This window comes from Tenrec ecaudatus, chromosome 8 (genome assembly GCF_050624435.1).
Source record: "Tenrec ecaudatus isolate mTenEca1 chromosome 8, mTenEca1.hap1, whole genome shotgun sequence".
Classification (NCBI taxonomy): Eukaryota; Metazoa; Chordata; class Mammalia; order Afrosoricida; family Tenrecidae; genus Tenrec; species Tenrec ecaudatus.
This window is the reverse complement of record NC_134537.1, coordinates 141,554,231-141,577,129: the sequence shown is the minus strand read 5'-3', so window position 1 is coordinate 141,577,129 and position 22,899 is coordinate 141,554,231. Positions and strand designations below refer to the sequence as shown.

General features: G+C 39.1%; 1 protein-coding gene across 1 annotated transcript in view; it reads right to left on the bottom strand.

Moving 5' to 3' along the window:
• EXOC6B (exocyst complex component 6B) overlaps window positions 1-22,899 on the bottom strand; it is a 567,559-nt gene that overhangs the window by 250,769 nt on the left and 293,891 nt on the right. The window lies entirely within an intron of this gene.

The window sequence follows — 22,899 nt, the reverse complement described above, 5'->3', positions numbered from 1 at the left end:
CCAACCTTATAAAGTGGTTATGAAGATTTAGAAAAGATACAAGAACCTTGGAACAGCGTCTGAGTATTAGCTAAGCACTTGTGTAAAACTGAAGATGAAGTCAATGAAAGTATACACACTTAAAATGTAAACTTCCTCAATACCTAGATCATGCCCTTCACCTCTCTCAGAGCTTGAAGAGCATCATCCAGCATGACGTCCTGAGAGCCCTACACGAACCTCAGTTGGGAAAGGCAATGGAAGGAACTGAGGTCCTGCAAACACACTAGTGAAGTTAAGGAGCTGTCAGACATTTTCTGTAAAGGGTAGAATAATAAACATGTTAGGCTTGGTGGGCGGTGAGCCCTAGTGGCATACTGGTTACGTGTTGGGCTGCTAACCAAAAGGTCAGTAGCCTGAAACCACCAACTGCTCTTCAGGAGAAAGATGAGGCTTTCCACCCCAATAAAAAGTTAGTGTCTCGGAAATTCACAAGGGCAGTTCTAACCGGTCCTCTTACCGGGTCACTATGGGTCAGAAACGACTCACTGGCAATGAGTGAGTTGAGTGTGTCAATGAAACCTAACTTGGATGGAAACAAAATCCTGATATTAGAATCTTATATCATCCTCACCTGTTAGGGTATTTTCTTTCTTCATTTTTTTTGAGGGGGAGGAAGTGGGGCAGGATGGTACTGTGGGCTAAGCACTAGGTTTCCAATACAAGATCAAAGTTTCAAACCTACCAGCTGCCTCACAGAAGAAAGAAGAGGCTGACTGCTCCTATAAGATTTACAATCTCAGCATCCCTGTAGAGCAGTTCCACTCTGCCCTACATGGGATTGCTTTGAGTCAGAATCAACTTGATAAGGGTGGGTTTTACAAAACGCATAATTTTAAAAAGAGGACAAAACTTAATAAAAGGTGTAAATATACTAAGAAACATAACTGAAAACAACAGAAGATAAACTAGAGGACTAAGATTTCCTTTAAAGAGAGAGACAGGCAGGCACATGTAGATGGATGGACAAACAAACACACACACACACACATACATCAAAAGATTTCATCAAGAATATAAAGAGAACCCAAACATGGGGAAAAATTCCTTTTGCAATGGCATATCAGAAAAGCACTAATCTGTAAAATGATTAAGAAACTTCAAACCTCGACAAAAAGAAAAATAATCCATTTAAAATTGGGCAGAAGAAAACAAATTAAAATAAGTAAATAAAACTAAGCAGAGGATATGAACAGATAGATCTCCTAAGAAGACATTCTGGCTGACAACAAACATCAAGAAATGCCTGCAGCTATAGATATTAGAGAAACCACCACCATGATATATTATCCCACTTCAATATGAAGAACAAATAAAAACAATCAGAAAACAACCAATGCTGATGGGTGTGGAGAAGTCGGAACCCTTGTACACTGCAGATGGGCAAAGATGCTTCGTTAAAAAGTTGGAACTAGGAATACCACATAAGCCAACAATCGCTCAGTTTGGTATACATCCTAGAAAAACAAGAGCCTCCATACAGATGCATACACACCCATGTTTATCACAGCACTGTTCACAACAGCATGACCATCAGTGGAAGAATTGATAAACACAATGGTAAACACACAATGGAAGGCACTCACAGTGACCCTCATGCACAACAAACGAGATAACGCCTGGAACTCTACTCTCTTCACAATTGCTGTCACGCTTAAGCCCACTGTTGCAACCACTGTGTCACGCCATCATGCGGAAGGTCCTCTTTTCTACTGACCTTCCACTTTATCACATAGGTTGTTCATTCCCAGGGACCGGTGTCTTTGGATAACATGTCCAAAGTGCATGAGCTGAAACCTCACCGTGCTCATTTCTTTCTTTAAAAATTTTTAAATCATTTTATTGGGGGCTCGTACAACTCTTATCAAAATCCATACATACAAACATTGTGTCACCACATTTGTACATTTGTTGCCATCATCATTCTCAAAACATTTGCTTTTTAAAAAAATCATTTTATTGGGGGCTCATACAACGCTTATCACAATCCACACATACATCAATTGTATAAAGCACATTTGTACATTCATTGCCCTCATCATTCTCAAAACAGTTGCTCTCCACTTAAGCCCCTGGCATCAGCAACTTATTTTCCCCTCCCTCCTCACTCCACCTTCCTCATGAACCCTTGATAATTTATAAATTATTATTTTGTTCTATCTTGCCCTGTCCGACGTCTCCCTTCACCCACTTTGTTGTCCATCCCCCAGGAAGGAGGTCATATGTAGATCCTTATAATCGTTTCCCCGCACTCCAGGAGCATTCTGGCTGTACTTCTTCCAAGACAGACTTGTTTGTTCTTCTGGCAGTCCGTGGTACTTTCACCAATCCTTGCCACCACCACAATCCAAATGTACCAATCTTTCTGTGGGTTTCCTTAATTACTGTCCAACTTTCATATACATATGAAGTGATTGAAAATATCTTAGTCCTCAAAGTGGCATCCTTGCTCTTTAAAAAGGTCTTGTGCAACAGATTTTCCCAACACAATATATCCTTTGATTTCTTTACTGCTGCTTCCATAAGCATTGATTGTGGATCCAAACAAGTGGAAATCCTTGACAACTTCATTCCTCATTCTTGGATCTGTTGTAAGGATTTGAGTTTTCTTTAAATGGAGTTGAAAACCATAAGGAAGGCTGAAATCCTGCATCTTCATCAGCAAGTACTTCAAAAGTCCCTCTTGCTTTCGGGAGGTAAGGTTATATCAGCTACATAAGGCTTGTTGTTAATAATTCTTCCGATCCTGATACTGCATATTGATTCAAGAATTACTTGCACAGTATATAGATAGAAGGATATGGTAAAAGGATACAACCCTAACACATACCTTTCTTGATTTGAAATCATGTAATATTCTATTGTTCTGTTCACACCACTACCTCTTGATCCATGTACAGGTACCACATGGGCACGATGAAGTGTTCCAAAATCCCCATTCTTCTCAAGGCTGTCCACAGTACATTGTGATCCACACAGTCAAATGTAAAACACCAATAAACATCATTCTGGCATTCTCAGCTTTCAACGAGAGCCATCTGATACCAGTCATGATATCCCTCATTCCATGTCCCACTCTGAATCCAAATTGAATTTCTGGCACCGGCCTATTGGTGTACTGCTGCAACCATTGTTGGATTATTTTCGCTATATTTTTACTTGCATGTGATATTAATGATATTGTTAAAAATGTACATACTTTTTTGGGTTACCTTTCTTTGGCATTGGTACAATAATGGGTCTCCTCCCACTATTTGGCCAGGAAGCTGTCTTCAAACTTTCTTGGCATAGATTGGTGAATGGTTTCAGTGTTTCATTAGCTTGTTGAAACATTGCAGTCAGTACTCAGTCAATTCCTGGAGCCGGTTTTCTGTTAGTGTCTTCAGGACAATTTGGATAGCTTCCCTCAGAACCTCAGCTTCTTGATTATAGCCCACCTCTTAACCTTGTTGGATGTGGGCCAATTCTTTTTAGTGATGCTACACCAAAGACAAGTGAGGGATCTGCAAAACACCTCATAACACAGGTAAAGTGGAGGATATTAAGCTGCGTGGAATTAATCAAGAAAAGGAGGAATTTTGTATGGTATCACTACTTTAAAATGTCAAGAAAAGATTCTTACACTAAAAATAAACATTTTTTTTTATGTTACCAGGGGTAGGACGTCCCTCGAGTATGGGACTTCGGTGTTAACTTGGGTAAAGGAGAAATTGGTAGGGGCAGGGCAGACACCAGGAGGAGTACAAGAAGTAAATCCTATTGCGAACAGAGTCCTGCAGTCACTGTGATCTTCCTTCGAGGAGACCAAGAGATAAACACAAAGGCTGAATGGGCATGTGGGGGGAGTGGAAATATACCCATGAATATATATAGGCTTGGGAGAGGATATTTATACATTTAGGAGAAAGATGAAGCTTTCTACTCTTGAGGTTTACAGTCTGGCAAAGCCACAAGGGAAGTTATGCTCTGTCCTATACGGTCACTCACTATAAGGTGAAGTTGACTTGCTGGCAGTGAGTTTTATTGTTTGTATTTATACATGTGTATTTACCTATGATGCACACATACATAAATGTTGTCATGCATTCAAAGTACAAAGTTATGAAAACTTCTTAGACAACACTTTAAGGGAATGAGTCACTGGGGCTGGAGACTCAGGAGTACAGTCTCAGGGTACACCAAGGACAACTGGCATAATACACAGTCCACATAACAACTATTCCACAAAACACATCATCCACAAAAACAATGTTCCACCTCTTATTTTGATGAGTAACGTTAGAGGTCTTAAAAGCTTGTGAATGTTCATCTCAGGTGCAGGTATTGATCTCTTCCTGTGCAAAGGATAAGAGGAATGAAGAAAACTGAAGACATATTGAAACAGCTCAATAGACTAATAGACCACACAAACATCAGTCTGCACAACTCTGAGACCAGAAGAATTAGATGATGCTCGCCTACCACTATCAACTGCTCTGAAAGGGATCACATATGTAATGGGAGATAAATGAGGAACAAAACTAATAATTTTTAAAAAAAAGACCAGGTGTTTTGCTTAGGGGACAGCGAGCTTATTTCAACATTGGTGGAACAATTTGGAGAGAGAAATCAGTAATGGTTTTTACAACATGAAGAGTACAATCAATGGCACTGAATTATACAGGTAGAAGCTGCTGAATCGGAGAATGTTTTGTTGTGTATGTTTTTGCCAAGATTAAAATAAAATTTACACAAATAACAATGAGTACAAGGAAGAAGAAACTAAAACTGATTGTGGTAAAGATTGTAGAACTGATCATGATATGATTGAACTACTTAATTGTATCATATGTGGATTAAGTGCCCAAAAACTGCTAAAAAAAAAAAAAAAGAAGAAAAGACAGGGTGTTTTGGTCAGAATCTGGAGACTATGGCCCTTAGTCACCCTTCAGGTGAACTGGAAAGGAACTCATCCCATGGTCCAGTTTTCAGCCAAACAATAAGCAGGTCTACAATAGGAATGCTAACACTAGGACACTAGAGAAGAAGTGACTCTCTAGAATAATCAACCATTTGCAATCAAAAGGATGCATTTGCTCATGGACAAAGTTCAGAAGGGTTAGAATAGAAGGTAGACTAGAAACTGGAAACAGAGAGGAAGAAAGATAAGTGGGAGTTTACAATCAATGAAATACACGGAATATGTTTTGAATTATTGAATGGAAAACAAATCTGCTCTGTAAACCTTCACCCACTTCACAATAAAATTGTTGTGTTTTTTTTTAAGTAAACCCATTATTAGTTCACCAGTCATACAGAAACAAGCAACAAACTGAGTTGGGCTTATATGCCATGGTTTGTTGATCCCTAGTGTAGCTTAAAAACAAAGGTTTTAAAATACTAAAGCAATTATAGATGTACACACCTTGGTTTTTCTGCCTATAAAATGAAATCAAACATTAAGGCAATTATTTCAATGCTTGTTCCATCCATAAATTAATGAGGTAGCAATGATACCATCCAGGAAGAAGGGACAGTGCTCATTAGTTTGTTACTGGCCACGTATCACTGTTTTGCAGCATAAGTGGCAGTATTAAATGTCCGCTACATTCTATAAATACTGAAGGGCTTGTCATTTTAAGGTTAGTAGCCCTAAAGGACATCTATGATATTAGTGTGATGTTATCTATTCAATACACTTTGGAGCTAAGGTATACTTCTCTGAGAATTTAAGGAAAGCCTTCTTTCTAACAAGAAAATACTCAAGCCGATCAGGTCAATGCTGACTCATAGTGACCCCTGTGGGTTTCTGAGACTGTAACTGTTTAGTAGAGTAGAAATCCCAGTTTTTCCCCATGAAGAGGCTGGCAGTTTTGAATTGCTGACCATATGGCTGGAAGCCCAACGCCTAACCACTATACCACCAGAGCTTCATAAATTAGAGAATAATACAATAATTTAACTACTTGTTCCAAAGGATATGAGATGAAATTCTATGTAAAAAGCAATAATGAATCTCCACATAATTCTAAACTAAATATGGTTTTTCCTTTGAACTATTTCTCAAAAGAATAAAAACAAAAGAGCAATTCATCTAATAAGAAGGGGCTTCGCAAAGTTTGTGGAAAATGATGTTAAAAGAGCATGGATTTTTCCCATAAACATCTTTAAGCCCTTTCAGAGGTCTGACTTCCTCATTCAGAAAAGTGAGTTACAATGTCCCTTGTATCTGATGAATCCATGTACGTTTGGTATTCCACTCCCTCTGCTCATTGATCATCTCAATGGTGAAAGGCAGAACTTAAGTCAAAGTTTGACAATGAGAGTAAGTAGGCAAATGCCACCCTTTTCACAAATGGGTTACTAGTGGCTGGAGATTTGCCACTTTAGTTCTAAGTTCCAATCACAAATAATATATAAAAAAAGAAAAACCTCAAGGCCCGTTGACAGTATAGCAATAGGTATAAAACATTATACCGGCAAGTGAAAGGATTGTGTTCTTTTATTTTTAAACCATGTAGAATAAAAAAATGACTGTAGCCAGATTTTAACAAGGAACTGCCAGAAGTTCAGATGTTTACTTGGGTTTTATCAACCATAGAAGGCATTCAACTGCGAGGAACATAATAAATTCATGAATAATGGAAATTCCAGAAAACTTATTTGTGCTTACACAGAATCTGTGCATGAATCAAACTGCAGTACTGTGAATGGAACAAGGCATACTCATCTGACTCAAAATTGAAAAAGGTGTGTTACATGATTTTTTTCCTTTCACCTTATTTATTCAATTATTTACTGAACCAATAACCCAAGGTGCATAACTAGCTAAAAAAGAATGTGGCATCAGGATTGGAGGAAGATTCATTAGCATTTTGTGAAAAACAGATTATATAACATGCTTGCTGAAAATGATGAAGAGTTGAATGACTTAGAGATAAGTGGAGAAAAAAAGAAAGTTTCCCAGTGCAATTTCATTTTATATAGCTCAACAATCAAAGCCCATGAAAGTAACAGTCAAGAAATCAAACCCTTAAGGTGGACAAAAACATGGGAAAAGGCTTCTTTAAAGTGTTAAAAAAAACTTTATGTCACTTTTAAACTAAGATGTGCTTGACCCAAACCAAGGTCTTTCAATATACATGGAAGCTGGACAATGAAAAAGAAAGAAAGAAGAATTGACGCTTTAGATAGTTTTACAAAGTATACTTAATATATTATGGGCTGACTGAAGAATAAAAAATATCAGATGTACAAGAAATATAACCAAAATGTTCCTTAGAATTAAGGGTGGCAAATTTTTGACTGACATCAACAGAAAAGACCAATTGCTAGAAACATGGTACTTATGGTTGGTAGAGAGTAAAGGAAAACCAGGGAAACCCTCAAAAACATGGGTTGATAAAAATGGACTGAAATATTCCCATAATCATGAAGATAGCACAGGACTAGGCAACATTTTGTTCTATTATGAGTTTACCTTAAGAAGGAGGTGACCCTGGCGAAGAAAGTTGATGGTGCCCGACTATCAAAGATATAGCATCTGGGGTCTTAAAGGCTTGAAGGTAAGTAAACAAGGAGCCATCTAGCTCAGAAGCAACAAAGCCCACATGGGAGAAGCATACCAACCAGCCTGTGTGATACGAGGTGTCGAAGGGATTCGGTATCAGGCATAACGAGAACAAAAAATCATATCATTGTGAATGATGGGGAGTGTGGAGTGGGGACTCAAAGCCCATCTGTAGGCAACTGGACATCCCCCTACAGAAGGGCTGTGGGGAGGAGACAAGTCAGTCAGGGTGCTGTGTAGCAACGATGAAACATAAAACTTTCCTCTAGTTCCTAAATGCTTCCTCCTCCCCACCACCATCATGATCCCAATTCTACCTTACAGATCTGGCTAGACCAGAGGATGCACTGTACCTGACAAGATAGGAACTGAAAACACAAGGAATCCAGGACGGATGATCCCTTCAGGACCAGTGATGAGAGTGGCGATACCGGAGGGTGGAGGAAGGGTGGGTTGGAAAGGGGAACCGATTACAGGGATCTACATATAACCTCCTCCCTGGGGGACAGACAACAGAAAAGTGGGTGAAGGGAGACATTGGACAGTATAAGATATGACGAAAAATAATTTACAAATTATCAAGGGTTCATGGGGTGGGGGGATCTGATGTCAGGGTCTTAAGTGGAGAGCAAATATTTTGAGAATGATGAGGGCAACGATTGTACAAATGTGCTTTACACAATTGATGTATGTATGGATTGTGATACGAGTCATATGAGCCCCCAATAAAATGGTTTTTTTAAAACAAGAAGGAGGAGGTGACCCAATGATGTGACAGCTAACAAAAACAAAAGTACTATATTGATCCAAACATTTTCCAGTAATTCATCCACAGAAAAACCAGTCAATTAATACACAGTAAACACTCCTAGAATAGTCTCTGTCCTCATTAAATTTATAGTTTACAGTGTAAGATTAGAAACTAAAGAAAAAATTATATTGTTAAAAACTACAGACTCCTATAGAACCAAATGGCGTGTGTGTCTCTATACATGCAAAAGTATATAGTGGGGAGGGAGCGTGTCAGAGAGGGCTTCCCCTGGGGGGAAATGCCATTTATATTCATAAATGAAGAATGATTCAAAATAGTATAAAGAGAAAGAAAGCTCCTGGTCATGAAAATATGGATAAAAGAGAAAAGAACAGGAAAAAATAAAAAGAGCAGCATTTTCCATGGCTGGAATTTCAGGGAGACTAGGCTAAAGTACTTTATAATTCATATCAAAACATTTGTATTTCAACTGTAGTAATCATAAGAAGCTTTAATATCAGAGAGAGCACATTGGAAAGTAAGCTCAATGCAGATGTAGTTAGGTTAAAATTCAACACCTTATCATTTGATCTCCCTTTTGACCTATCTAAATATGTTCTAGGTTTTTATGGTTTCTGCTTTCTTTCCTATTGACGCGTTTCAGTTTTGTTTTGTTACTGTTGCTGGGTCTGGGGATTTTGGAACATTTCTCCTTATATGAAATGTAGGACAGGTAAATCTATAGAACTATAATGACAGGAACTGAATTAATAGTCTCATAGGATTATGGCAGGGAAGGCTGGGGGCAAATGGGAAGCTAACAAGTACAAGAAAATAGAGAATATTCTAAAATTGATTACGATGATGAACACACAATTCTTTATAGTATGTTTAAAATTCCTGAATTGTATGATGTGTAAATTATATATCAATAAAACTTGAAAACTGTTTAAGTAATAGAAGTGATGATGACACTGAATAATAGAAGTATTGGTGATACTGAATATGCACATGAAAGAAAGCAAATGTAAAATAAATGTTTTTTAAAGTCAATTGCAAAGTTTTAGAAATTAGGTAGTTGCACAGAGTTGATGGAAAGAAAAAAAATAGAAGCAAAACCTCAATCATAAATGTGCTTAGCCATTGGGCTATCAGGAATCCTCATTAGCCATTAGGCCAGCGGTCCTCAACCCTTTCACAGGGTTTCCCTATTCACAACAGTAGCAAAATTACAGTTATGAACTAGCAAGAAAATAATGTTATGGTTGGGTAATCACCACAACATGAGGAACTGTTTTAAAGGGTCGTGCCATTAGGAAGGCTGAGAATGACTGGATTAGGGAGATACCATCGAACCCCAACTACAGTGGCAATGATTACAAAACTAAACACAACCAGTTTTGGTAAGGATGTGGAAAATTTGTTGATGAGCATATAAAGGGTATATCAACAGTGTAAAACAAGATTTTTTTTTTCAAAAATCAAAGAGCTAACAATCCCCACCTTATGTTCCCCTAAATAAGTGAAAACAGAAACACAAACAGCTACCTGTGCACAGTATTTGTTTCAGCATTTTTGCAATTTCTAAAAAAATTATAATATCCTTAAATATCCATTAACAGTTGAGTAGATAAACATGATGACCAATTAAAAGATAATGAATTTTTTCCCATGAACTTTTTGAAACACCTCTTACAGAAACCAAAGATTGATAGCCTTGGTGGGATGGGGTGTGTGGAAATGTTTTGTTTGGGAGAAGTGAGTTTATATTAATTCTAGAAAATAAGATATCTGTATGGGCTCCCAATAAAATGATTCATTTAAAAAGAAAAAGGTTGGGGGAGAGGAAAGAAAATTGAGCCTAGGTTTCTAACCTGAGCAACTGGTTTAGTGATGCTTGAGGTAGTTAGTTTATTGTGCCAACCTGGCCAATAAACACATGTGGGATTAATTGAAGGGCCGAGAGATAAATGGCTCATCGAGCCTTGCCTTTGTTGTCTCTTGCTCTTTGATCATCAGACCAGTGTGCGGCTGCCTTGCTTGTTCTGTGCCTCAATTAGCAAGCTATACTACCTGTGGGACACCTAACCCATGGACTGTGTTGCTGTAATTTGAGATTCCTTCAAGAACTGTTTAGCCACACAATTGGAATTTACATCTCTTGAGCTGGGGACTGGCAGATCCTGTCATCTGGCTGACTGTTGGTGACCTGTCTTGCTGCTTGCTGCCTGTGCCTGGATAGCCTGAATTGCTCTACAAAGGACTACCTGGTGGCCCTCAAGACTTGAAAGACTGCCAGTGTCTCACAACTGTCTCACGGGAGTGAGTTGCACTGAGCCATTTGTATTGCCTTATAATTTAACTATTTATTATGTTATATATCCATCTATCTATATGAAACATATATATATGTAATTATTAGCAATCTGGTTTTCTCCCTAGAGAACCCTGTCTAACACAATGGTATAAAGTGCTGAGAGTGGTGAAGAGAGGGTGGGTTGGAAAGGGGAAACTGATTACAAGTATCTATATATAACCTCCTCCCTGGGGCATGGACAACAGAAAAGTGGGTGAAGGGTGATATCGAACAGTGTAAGATATGACAAAATAATAATAATTTATAAATTATGAAGGGTTCATGAGTGAGGGGGGAGCAGGAAGGGAGGGGTGGAAATGAGAAGCTGATACCAAGGGCTGAGGAGAAAGCAAATGTTTGAGAATGATGATGGCAACAAATGTACAAATGTGCTTGACACAATGGATGGATGGATGGATGGGTCGTGATAAGAGTTGTACCATCCCCCAATAAAATGATTTTTTAAAACGGCTATAGGTATTTGGATATTTATGGTAATGAGTTCTGATTTGGGCATGTTTGAATGGACTGAGAAATCCCACTAATGAATAATGTGTGTTTTGCTGACATGAAGAGAGCAATCCTCGAAAACCAACTTTTGCTTTTTTCTATGTGTGCCTTCTGACTTGAAGGTACACTCCTAAACTGTGGAATACATTGGTTGGCCATCCCTGTTCTGCATGGATTTCCGCAAAGACTAAGAGACTTTCTAGTGCCAAAAGCAGAAAGGTATATTTTGGTCATGGACTTCAGAAAAAGGGCAAGGCTGAAGATAAAGAATTTCCTATTCACTAGCAGAAAGATGGTAATCAAAGTCCTAGGAAGAGTAACATAATTCAATAAATATCAAAGCACAAAAAGGCTCAGCAAAGATAAAGAAAGAAATCCACAAATAAATTAAAGGACTTCAAAAGTTGCAAACTATCAGTTCTTTCTTGTAGTTCAAATATTACTTTTAGGAAATAGAGGAAATAACTAAGAGGCAAAATACATTTATAGAGGTATAAATACACCGATGAAATATGTGGCTTTCCTCTAGTTCTTTAAGGCTTCTTCCTCTCACTATCAGGACCCCAATTCTACCTTACAAATCTGGCTAGACCAGAGCATGTACACTGGTATAGATAAGGAAGAACTGGAAACACAGGGAATCCAGGACAGATAAACCCCTCAGGACCAATAATGAGAATAGTGATACCAGGAAGATAAGGAGAAGTTGGGGGAAGAAGGGGGAACCAATCACAATCATCTACATATAACTCCCTCCCAGGGGAACGAACAACAGAAATGTGGGTGAAGGGAGACATTGGTCAGTGTAAGATATGAAAAAAATAACGATAATTTATAAATTATCAAGGGTTCACACAAGGGAGGGAGGAGGAAAATGAGGGAGGGGGAAAAATCAAGGGCTCAAGCAGAAAGAAAATATTTTGAAAATGATGATGGTAACATATGTACAATTGTGCTAGATACAACTGATGTATGGATTGTTATAAGAACTGTAAGAGCCCCCAATAAAAGAACTTATAATATATATATAACTTTTAAAGTTTATTGTTCAGAAAAGATTTTCCTAAAGCTCAATAAAAAATGGACAGTATTCCCTAATCCATTAATGTGCTGCACAGCACATTATCGCTCTCTCTCTGACACTATTTAGCTGTTCATTGTCTCTTCTACGTTGTGCCAAATAATATCAGAAATCATTTTCCTCTACATTTTTAGGCTGTTTCCTGTTGTTTGTTATTCAGTATACTCTTAGGCCTCATATTTTGTTTCTTATTGGTTGGAGGGGGTTTTTTTCCTTTCCGTTTTTTCTCTTTTCTGAACAAGAGAAACTCTTTCAAGTCCAGTACTTTCTTCTAGACTAGACCTGTGGCTTGCCTTTGGCCCACTGGCCACTCACCTGGCAATAGATCTGATATCCTTGTGGGAACAGTAGTTCATGACAGTCGATGTGCCTGGGTCAAGACCATGTCAAAGCAATACAAACATTGACTCCAAGGTCTAACAAGCAATTCACCTTTCAAATCTTACGAAATAAAGTTAAACATTCCCCTCCACAGAGTTCAATCTCTGAACTTCTTGAAGTGAATATAAACCATAAAAATAAGGAGTTCTGTTGATGCTGTCAGGTAATCATTACACTGCTAACCACAGCGTCAGTGGTTCAACCCTAACAGTCATTCCTTGGCAGAGAGAAGAGGCTATCTGCTCCTGCAAAGAGCGCTAGCCTCAGAAACCCTTATGTAGAGACATTATGAATCAGAATAGATTCGATGGCAGTGGGTTTTGGGTACCAATCTCTGCCCTCAACAAACCACAAACACACACTCATTGCCAGCAGTCAACATCGAGTCATTGCGCCCCTATACGACAGGATAGAACCACTTCTGTGGGTTTCCAGGATGGTAACTCCTTACAGGAGTAAAAAGTCTCCTCTTTCTCACTTGAAACAGTTAATGGTTTCAAACTGCTGACCTCGTGATTAGAAATCCAACATGAAACCACAACTTCACCAGGGCTCCCTATCCTAGTGCATTGCAATTATTTTTGAGTATTCACCAGTGCTCCACCGCCAGCAACTCCAGCACTAATTCTGGAGGCCTTGACTAGAAAATCCATGCAGAACAGGGATGGCCAACCAATGTATTCCACAGTTTAGGAGTGTAGCTTCAAGTCAGAAGACACACAGTAGAAAAAGGCAAAAGTTGGCTTTCGAGGATTCCTCTCTTCATGTCAGCAAAACACACAATATTCGCTCGTTGGATTTCTCAGTCCATTCAATCAGCCTGAGAGATGGAGAATTCAAAAACAAAATTAACAACAAAAACTAAAACGTACTTCCCCCGAGTCAATTCTGACTGATCACAATTCTATAGCGCTCAGTAGAACTGCCCTTTTGGGTTTCTGAGACTGTAAATCTTTGCAGGAACAGAAAGCCTCATCTGCCTGCAGAGCAGCCGGAATGTTCAAACGAACCTGTGTTAGCAGCTCAGCAGGTTTATTCTAGTCGGTTCAGACAAATGTCCTCCTCTGTCTTAGTTGTCAATGGGAAGCGAAGATTTTTATGCATCTGAACTATAGCAGTAAAGTTAAGAGTCAGGAGTCAAAAAGGCTTTACTTAATATTTTCTTACACACTGCACATTCCATCTAAATTGAAACCTGAATATTAAAGACACGCATAACTACTGCAGAAGAAATATTAAACTACCTAATTCCCAAAAGATGACATCCTTGGATGTACAGGGCCACTATGTGTCAGAATCAACTTGAAGTCAGTGGGGTAGGGTAGTGACCGTAACATAAAAACGAATATCCCACAACAAATACATCATTCACTTATAGAACAACTATATCAAAATAGGTAAGTATCACAAGAAATACTTGTGGAGGAAAAAAAATCTTGTTTAGTGCAAAAACAAGAGAAACATTCTCTGGGCTCTTTAAACCTCTTTTTCAATTTCTCATTCACAGCAACACTAAAAGTCACCGGATGCTTTAATTCATACTTAGTTTAAATATTAAGTACAATAGCAAAATTAAAACTTGAGGAATAGCACTAATGATCAAGTGATCCAAAACAATGATCAATTTGTTCAATGTTAAATTAATTCTACCTATCTGACCAGGATATAACCCATTTCTCCTCAGTCTATGCTAGAAGAACTTCTTTAATTTTTTAACCTTTGCTTTGTGAATTTTTGATGTTTTGATGATATTTTTAAATTATTATCAATTACAAGAACAAACTATGTAATTTGTGGAAAATCAGTCTTTATAGATTAGGCAAAGCAGTAGCTATCATTTATTTTTTATTTACCCACTTATAGAAATTTTTCTATGACAAAGAGCTCATTTACATATATGCATAAAGAAAGAGAATCATATTGTACCTACTTCTGTCACTGAACTTTGCAGGCAAAAATCTTTTCTCCAACATCAGAATTTATTATGATTCACTATTAGTCCACAGAATCCCTTTCTTCAAACACATGCTATTTGCTCAATATGATCTTTGAATAAAGGTTTAAAATGAAAACTTAAGTGACAACCTTAAATTTAGACACTTCTTTTGATATAAACATGGCAAACATATACATCACTGCCACTTAATGTGAGTAAATGAATGAGGCTTCTTCTCTGTAAAGGTGGTAAAATCTACTACTAAGGGAGCTCTATGGCAAAGTATGGTTGCCCTAGGCTACAAATACACCCCAAGACTCAGATAAATCTAGCTCCCAGTATTGGCTAGATTAAAGAGCTCTCCACAACTTTTGTTATGTTTACATTATAGTATAGCTTTATTAAAACTTTGAAATGGTTTAAGAATTACCTAAATGTAATCAAAAGGCACAAAGTGAGCACAGGCTTTTGAAAAAATGTGGTGGTGAGAGACTTGCTTGACACGTGGTTGCCCTGAACCTTCACTTTGTAAAAAGTGCAGTATCTCCAAGCACAATAGGTAGAAATAAGGGCAAATAAAGCCAAGTATACCTATATTGAACCCCAGGGTTCTAAATATTCGTATCATCTCGGTGTGTAGTTTCGCAGAGGGAAAAGACACTTACACGGGAACAAATGGACAGGGTCTATACCGCAGGCAAGGAGGGACAGGCCTTCTTTCTACTTCATTATGTATGTCCTGTGTCATTATTGGCACAAACAACTCTTTAACCAGTGGGTCTTTCCTGGCTGAGTTTGATATGAAGTCTAGCAGATAGGCTGAGTCCTTCCCCTGGATCTTAGTACCAGAAAAGAAAGCCTTGGTGTAAGAAGTAGCTCAGGACAAATACACAAAGAATGGAGGAGGGGAATGGAAAGAGGGAAGCACTCGCCATTGTTCTTCCGGCTTTGCCTACAGGAAGCAATATTTTCATTTGTCTTGGGCACAGCCTGTAATTTCACCACCCGAGCTGCAGCTGGACTCTCTTTTAACTGTCTCGGCATCCAAGTGAAGACAGGTTTTTTTCAAAGTTAAAAAAAAAGAACTATTTTAATTTGCTTCCATGTGAAAGGGGGAGCACTTTTCATCGAGCTAAGCTTATAATGGTGTTCAGCGGGACATTACACTTCACCATATGGCTAATTTGCACAGCAGGTCCAAAGTGGGAATTTCTTTCATTAGACCTGCCCTAAAGATCAGACACATGTGTAAAGAACAAGCCCAAGACGCCCCTACTGCTTAAATCTAGAAACATTGCCGCCCAGTTGTAAAGCCTACTCAGAGGGCTCCCGTGGAAGGGCATTCAAGAGGCACAGTGGTTTGTGTTACTCCTCTATTTACTAATATTTAGGGCTTTGAAAAATGTCTACAATTCAAGAGCCACATACTGTCAAGCACCTTGGGGAGAAAAAGACCGAAAATTATATGCAGAGAAAGGATACCTGCTCTGTTAGATAATTTATTATATGGATATTATAACTTGCCAAGTGCCGCAATTCCCAAGAACCACTGTTAGTCTACAAAATAAATCTACATCAACTTCTGACCCTTTTGAAGAGAACAGCAGCAGTCTGGTGTTCTAAAAGAGTCCTGTTTATTTTTAAGATGGCCCTCATAACCTATGTTTGTCTTGGCATTTCCTCCTTCTGCCATATCCCAATCCTGAACTACAGAAGAGCATCCCCTCCAGGGACTGAAAGAGTCTGCAGGATTTAGAAAAAGAAAAAGAAAGAAATCTTATGGCTAATGAGTATGGAGTAGTTGAGTCTGTGCTTTTGAAGAAAGTAAACAGTGTGATTAACAACGTTGGCCTTTGTAATTAGCTTCCCCCTTCCAAGACAGAGTGTTAATTTATTAAATATTTTAACAAAGAGTCTTTTATTATCAGATTCAGTTGGCTGGCTCCTTTCATAGCATTACCAATTAGAACCAATAAAGCTTTAATTGATGACTACTTTTTATAACCTTTGACCCCAGATGATAAACAGTTGTACTATAGAAGTGAAAGGGTAAAACCTCAAAGGGAAGAGTATCTTAATCAAGCTTAGCCAACCAAACTGCTTACAATTACAATCTCCTTACCTGGCTAGAATAAAAACCCAGACTTCGATGATTAAGGTCATTGATCAGAGACTGATTCAAATTTCACTTTTAAGATAAGTGCCCCCTTAAGTGCCCCCTTTGTTATGGAAACCCCAATCTGAATAACCTACATATAACTGTTCATCGTAACATGCTAATTATGTGAGGGCTATGATTCAATTAATTTGTCGACAATTAAGCTAGAAAATTCTAATAAGCGACACAGCTTTTAATGCAAATTAATGAAAGTCTATTATTTTAAAAAATACAATGATTTAAGTTCTATCCCTTTAATTTCAACTTTTTTATTCAGTTGCCACTAGAGTAGTAGGAATTAGGAAGGGTATATGAGCACAAGAAGTAAACAGAATTCCTTGACTAACAATGAGACACCAAAATTCTGATAGAGAATTGAATATAATAAGCAGAGTCATTCATGTAATTTGAGTGCACACAATGGAGTTTTTCTGCATTTTCTCCAAAGAACTATTTTCAAAGTTGGTAGTTTTCCAAATTAATTTTCAAAGGCTCAATTTCACACTTGCCAATTGAAGAAAAGTCTCTTCTACTCTAATTCACCACCTATCAATCATCTCAACTGCACAAGTAATTTACATTTTGAAAGTACAATTTCCCAGACAAATCTGTGTCTCAAGTTCCCCAAATCTTTTAGTTGTGAATGACTGTTGCTAGCTGCCATTCCATCTGAGGGCACCCCTGAGACATAGATGCAGGGCAGAACTGCTCCCCAGGGCCTCCAGCTGTGGCCTTCCTGATGCAGATGACCAGGCCTGTCTCCAGAGGTGCCTCCTCTCTGGTGAGCAAAACCTCCAGCCGTTCACTAGCAGTCGAGCTCATAACCATGTGCGCCTCCCAGAGACTCCTAACTACTACAGAGCTAATAGGAAGATGTGGCATTAAGAATGTAAATAAAAATAACCCCAACACAAACAAGGGTTAGGATCAATTCATGGAGGCAGAGGCAATGAGAGATTGTTGAATGGTTCTCATGTGGAGAAGTCTTGGGTTAAACAGTAAGTCTGCTTTATAGAAAAAGAACCAGGTATATATGGCATACAAGTGATTACATGGAAAAATCACAAAATCAGAGGCTCAGTTGAAGTGAGAAAGAGTTAGTCACAATATTTTTATGAAATATAAACATACAGAATGGCATTTTACTAAAGATGCACAATTCAAACTAGTGTTTTAAAACAAAATTTCTCACAAACAAAAAACACCATACTCTTTTTTGAAGATGAGTGAGAATTGAGAAAACTTCATAAAATATATCTACCTATATACTCGAGTATAAGCCGAGTTTTTCAGCATGTTTTTTAAAAATCATTTTATTGGAGACTTATACAACTCTTATCACAATCCACACATCCATCCATTGTGTCAATTACATTTGCAGATTTGTTGCCATCATCATTCTGAAAACATTTGCTTTCTACATGAGCCCTTGGTATCAGCTCCTCATTTTTTCCCGGCACATTTTTCATGCAGTTTTTGTGGTAAAATTAGGTGCCTTGGCAGATATTCGGGTTGGCTTTTACTCAAGTATATACGGTAGGCTTTCTCCAATTAATGCTATACAAAAATAGGTTTAAAACACAAGATAAATTTTTAAAAAAGATAAATATCTCATCTTAACTTCAAGTGTCCAAGAAATGGACAAAATATATAAAGGTGAATGCAAAATACAGGCATGAAGCAGGGAACCCATAGAGAGGTCTGAGGAGATGGCCCCAATCCCAACCACATGAATAGCCACCCCTCCCCTAAGAAGACTTACTTCAGAAGATATCACTGAAGCTACAGCCCAGGGAGAGAGACATGACTGATAAGAGCACACAGGATAAAAATGAAGGGGGAGGAAGAGAGAGTCGAGCACATCCTGGCCCACCAAGTCTAGAGGATGGTATCTCTGTTCAAAGCAGCAAATTAACAGAGAGGACCATATGGCCAATCCCACGAGGTGACACGACATCCCCCACTAACCCATAGACCTACGGGGACAACATTGGAGAGACACAGTGTGGGAATTGTGCCCAATCTGACCCCGCCATACCAAGGCAAAACACAAAGAGTATATAACAGAACAGCAAGAGGAGGAGAGCAAAGAAGTCCCAAAGGAGTAGCAAGAATAGACTTGGGGGCCAAAGTGTGGTACCGCATCAGACTCAATGGGAAAACACTCCTAAAGGTCAACAAGAAGACCTTGAATTATTTACAGGTTTTTCTTTCTTTTTTTGATTGTTGTGTTGTTGTTTTGTTTTATTGTTGCTTTGTTTTCCTTTGTCTTATTTTTGTGCATATGATTATCAATGCATAACTATCTGGATGGCATAGGTGGGATAAACAAGCATGATGAGAGAACAACAGGATGACAAGGAAGTGGGTGTTAACAAACCCAGGGACAAGGGAACCGAAAAATGGCAAGGAGAGTGTAGGAGGTCTAGTAGGGCTTTATCAAAGGCAATGTAACCGCGAGAAATTACTGAAACCCAAATGACGGCTGAACATGATATTGAGACAAGAGGAAAGTAAAAGGAAATAGAGGAAAGAACTAGGAGGCAAAGGGCATTTATAGAGGTCTAAATACAGTCATATGCATACGTAAATATATATGATGATGGGGAAATAGATCTATGTGAATCTATTTATAGGTTTAGTATTAAGGTAGCAGATGGACATTGGACCTCCACTCAAGTACTCCCTCAATGCAAGAATGCTTTGTTCTATTAAACTGGCATTCCATGATGCTCACCTTCCCAACACAATCGTTGAAGACAAAGCGGGTGCATAAGCAAATGTGGTGAAGACAGCTGATGGTGCCCGGTATAGCGTGTGGGGTCTTAAAGGCTTGAAGATAAATAAGCGGCCATCTAGCTGAGAAGGAACAAAACCCACATGGAAGAAACACACCAGCTTATATGATCACAAGTTGTCAATGGAATTAGTTATCAGGCATCAAGGAACAAAAAAATCATATCATTGTGAATGAGGGGGAGTGAAGAGTGGGGACACAAAGTCCATCTGTAGGCAACTGAACATCCCTTACAGAAGGATCACCAGGAGGAGACAAGCAAGTCGGGGTGCAATGTAGCAACGATGAAAAAATATACCCAACGGAATTCCAGGAAGGTGGCAACAGAGTGGCATGTACCAGAGAGACTGCAGAATTCAGCACAGAAGAGTTGCTTAGAGGGAAATTCAAAACTGCTGGAACGCAGGAGAAGCATCATAAAGATAAGTAGGCACAGGCCCACAGGCTTTTGAGGGGCTGGGCGCATTAGACTTACCTCAGTGGAAGCCAGCTGGGGCTTGACCTTGGCCCTGCCACTGTCTCTGCTAGAACCGGAACCATTTGGAGCCCATAGGAGGGCTTGATATCAACACAGCCAAAGCTTGCTACCACCACCTCGGGGCAGGGACTAAACCCGAGAAGGGATTGGGGTTCAGCTACATTGTTTATTTTGTATCAATCCCTCCACTCTGTCTCCCTACGGTCTTGAAGGGCTGCACAGGGGCTTTTTCTTGGCACAGCCACAGCTTGCCACCACAGCCTTGGGGCAGGCACTAAACCCTTGCACCTCCACGGCGGGGATCAATACTGAGTTACATTGTTGCTCTTGTTTCCCTCTCTTCCCTGTATCCCTTGCACAGTCCAAGTGGTCTTACTTTTTAGGTTTGTTTCTCCTCTTTGTCTCTTTCCTGTTCTCACACACTCTACTGCTGACCTCCAGATTATTCCCCTTAGCATAGGGCATTTATACCTGCACCACACCCAGCTAGGTGAGCTCCATCCGGTGTAGCTAGCTCGAGGCTTGGAAAAGCCCTGCTTTCCCTTGAGAGGATACTCTGCCCAACTTCTCACAGGGCAATTCCTGCCTGTGTACCTAGGGGCATAAGTCAGCTTGGCCAAAACACGTCAACATTCCAATCTTTTGCAGGAAACTCTGCCCAACCACTGCAACACCAAAGCAGGCAACCCACCACCCTTCTGGGGCATTCCCCTGAGAGGGAAGACGCAGGAGAATAAAGTGGTAGGTTAATTCCATAGTGAAATTAGCTGTAGGAAGTTAGAAGAAACATTCCTACAAGTCTCCCAGAGAGAGCCAATCATCTTCGACTCCGTGGGAAATGGCACACTGCTCCTCTAAAACAAAGCAACGCAAACAGCCACCAATTTCAACGACCTCAACGAAAAAGCAGGAGCAACAAAAAGCAATGACAGAAGGTGTCCCGAACATAACGACATGCATAAAAGAAGCAGACCATGAGCTGCCACAGAAAGAAATTTTCAGAAAGCTGCTTGGAGTCATATAGGGCATGAACGAAACAATACAGAAAAAGGATGAAATGATAGAGGAGATAAAGGCCATACAACAAAGGGAAATATAGGAGCTCAGGGAGAAGATAACAAAACCAGTAGCAGAATCACGGACCTCGAGAATCGACTAGAGGAAGCAGAGAACCGAATCAGTGACTTGGAGGACAGCCAAGCAGACTTTAACAAATGCAAACAAAAATCTAATAAGATCACCAGAGAAGCTGAAGAAAACCTAAGATCTATGTCTGATGCTATGAAGCGGAACATTAGAATTATTGGCTTACCGGAGGAAGACACAATAAAGAAATCATCTGCAACAAGAGTGAGACAATTCTTGGAGGAAAACTTCCTCAGCTTAATGAATGAAAGTCAGGCAGCCATTCAGGCGGCTGAAGGAACATCAGCTAGACTGAATCCCAAGATGAAGTCACATAATAGTTGAACTATCCAACTTTGAGGAAAAGGACAAAATCCTGAGAGCAGCTAGGGGGGAAAAAAACAATCACATATAAAGGTTCCCAAATAAGAATATGCTCATACCTATCAGCAGAAACTATGAAGAACAGGAGAGAGTGAGTAACATATTCCAAAAACTGAAGAAAAACAACGCAAACCCAAGAAAACTCTACCCAGCCAAATTATCGATCAAGATAGACGGAGAAGTAAGAGCCTTTCCAGACAAGGAAAAAAATCAAAGAATACGTTAGAAGAAACCCAGTCCTACAAAAGATCCTTGCCGACCCAAGATAGGCAGAATAACAACACTCACCAAGCATACATTTGAGACTGCCAGAGAGAACAATCTAACCCAGAGGGCAACAAAGAGAAAACAGAATCCAAGATAGCATTAGCTTAAGGATGGAAAGAACTCAAGAATGATACAAACACACATGCACAGTAGGCTAATGAGAAAGGAAAGTAGGAAAACACCCAACACAAAAGGTATAAGATGACATCACAGAGCACACAGATGGAGATAATAACCCTGAATATCAATGTCCTGAACTCACGCATTAAAAGACTGAAACTAGCATGCTGACTTAGAAAACACAACCCATCAATCTACTGCCTACAGGAGACACATCTCAAGGCTACAGACAAAAACAGGCTGAGAATGAAAGGCTGGAGAAAGTCATACCAAGCAAACCACAATTCAAAAAAAAGCAGGGTTTGCAATCCTAATTTTCGATAAAATTGACCTCAAAGTGCAAACCATAAAAAGAGATTTGGAGGGACACTATATATAATACTTAAGGGAATGGTAGACAAAGAACCACTAAGCATTGTAAACATATATTCCTCAAATGAAAGACACCCTGAATACGTCGACTAAACACTCCAAAAGGTTAAAAAAGAAATCACTACCTCAACAATTATAGTGGGTGACTTCACACACTGCTTTCTGAGAAAGATAGATCACTGGGAAAGAAACTCAACAAGGAGGCTAGAGATCTAAACTTTACAAATAGACTCAATATAGTCAAGATGTCAGTTCTGCCAATGGCACTATATGAATGTAATGCAATCCTGATAAAATTACCCCCATGGAAAAACTAATTACCAACTTCAATTGGAGAGGGAGTTGCTTGCTTTACCTGACTTTAGCACATACAATACAGCCACAATTGTTAAAACTGCATGGAATTGGTACAATGACAGATACTCAGAGCAATTAAAAAGAATTGAAAACCCAGAAATAAAATCATCAGCATACAGACAACTGAACTTTGATAAGGGTCCCCAAAATATCAAATAGGAAGCAGATGCCCTCTTTAACAAGTGGTGCTGGAAAAAACGGATATTTACCTGCAGAAAAGTGAACCAAGACCCTTATC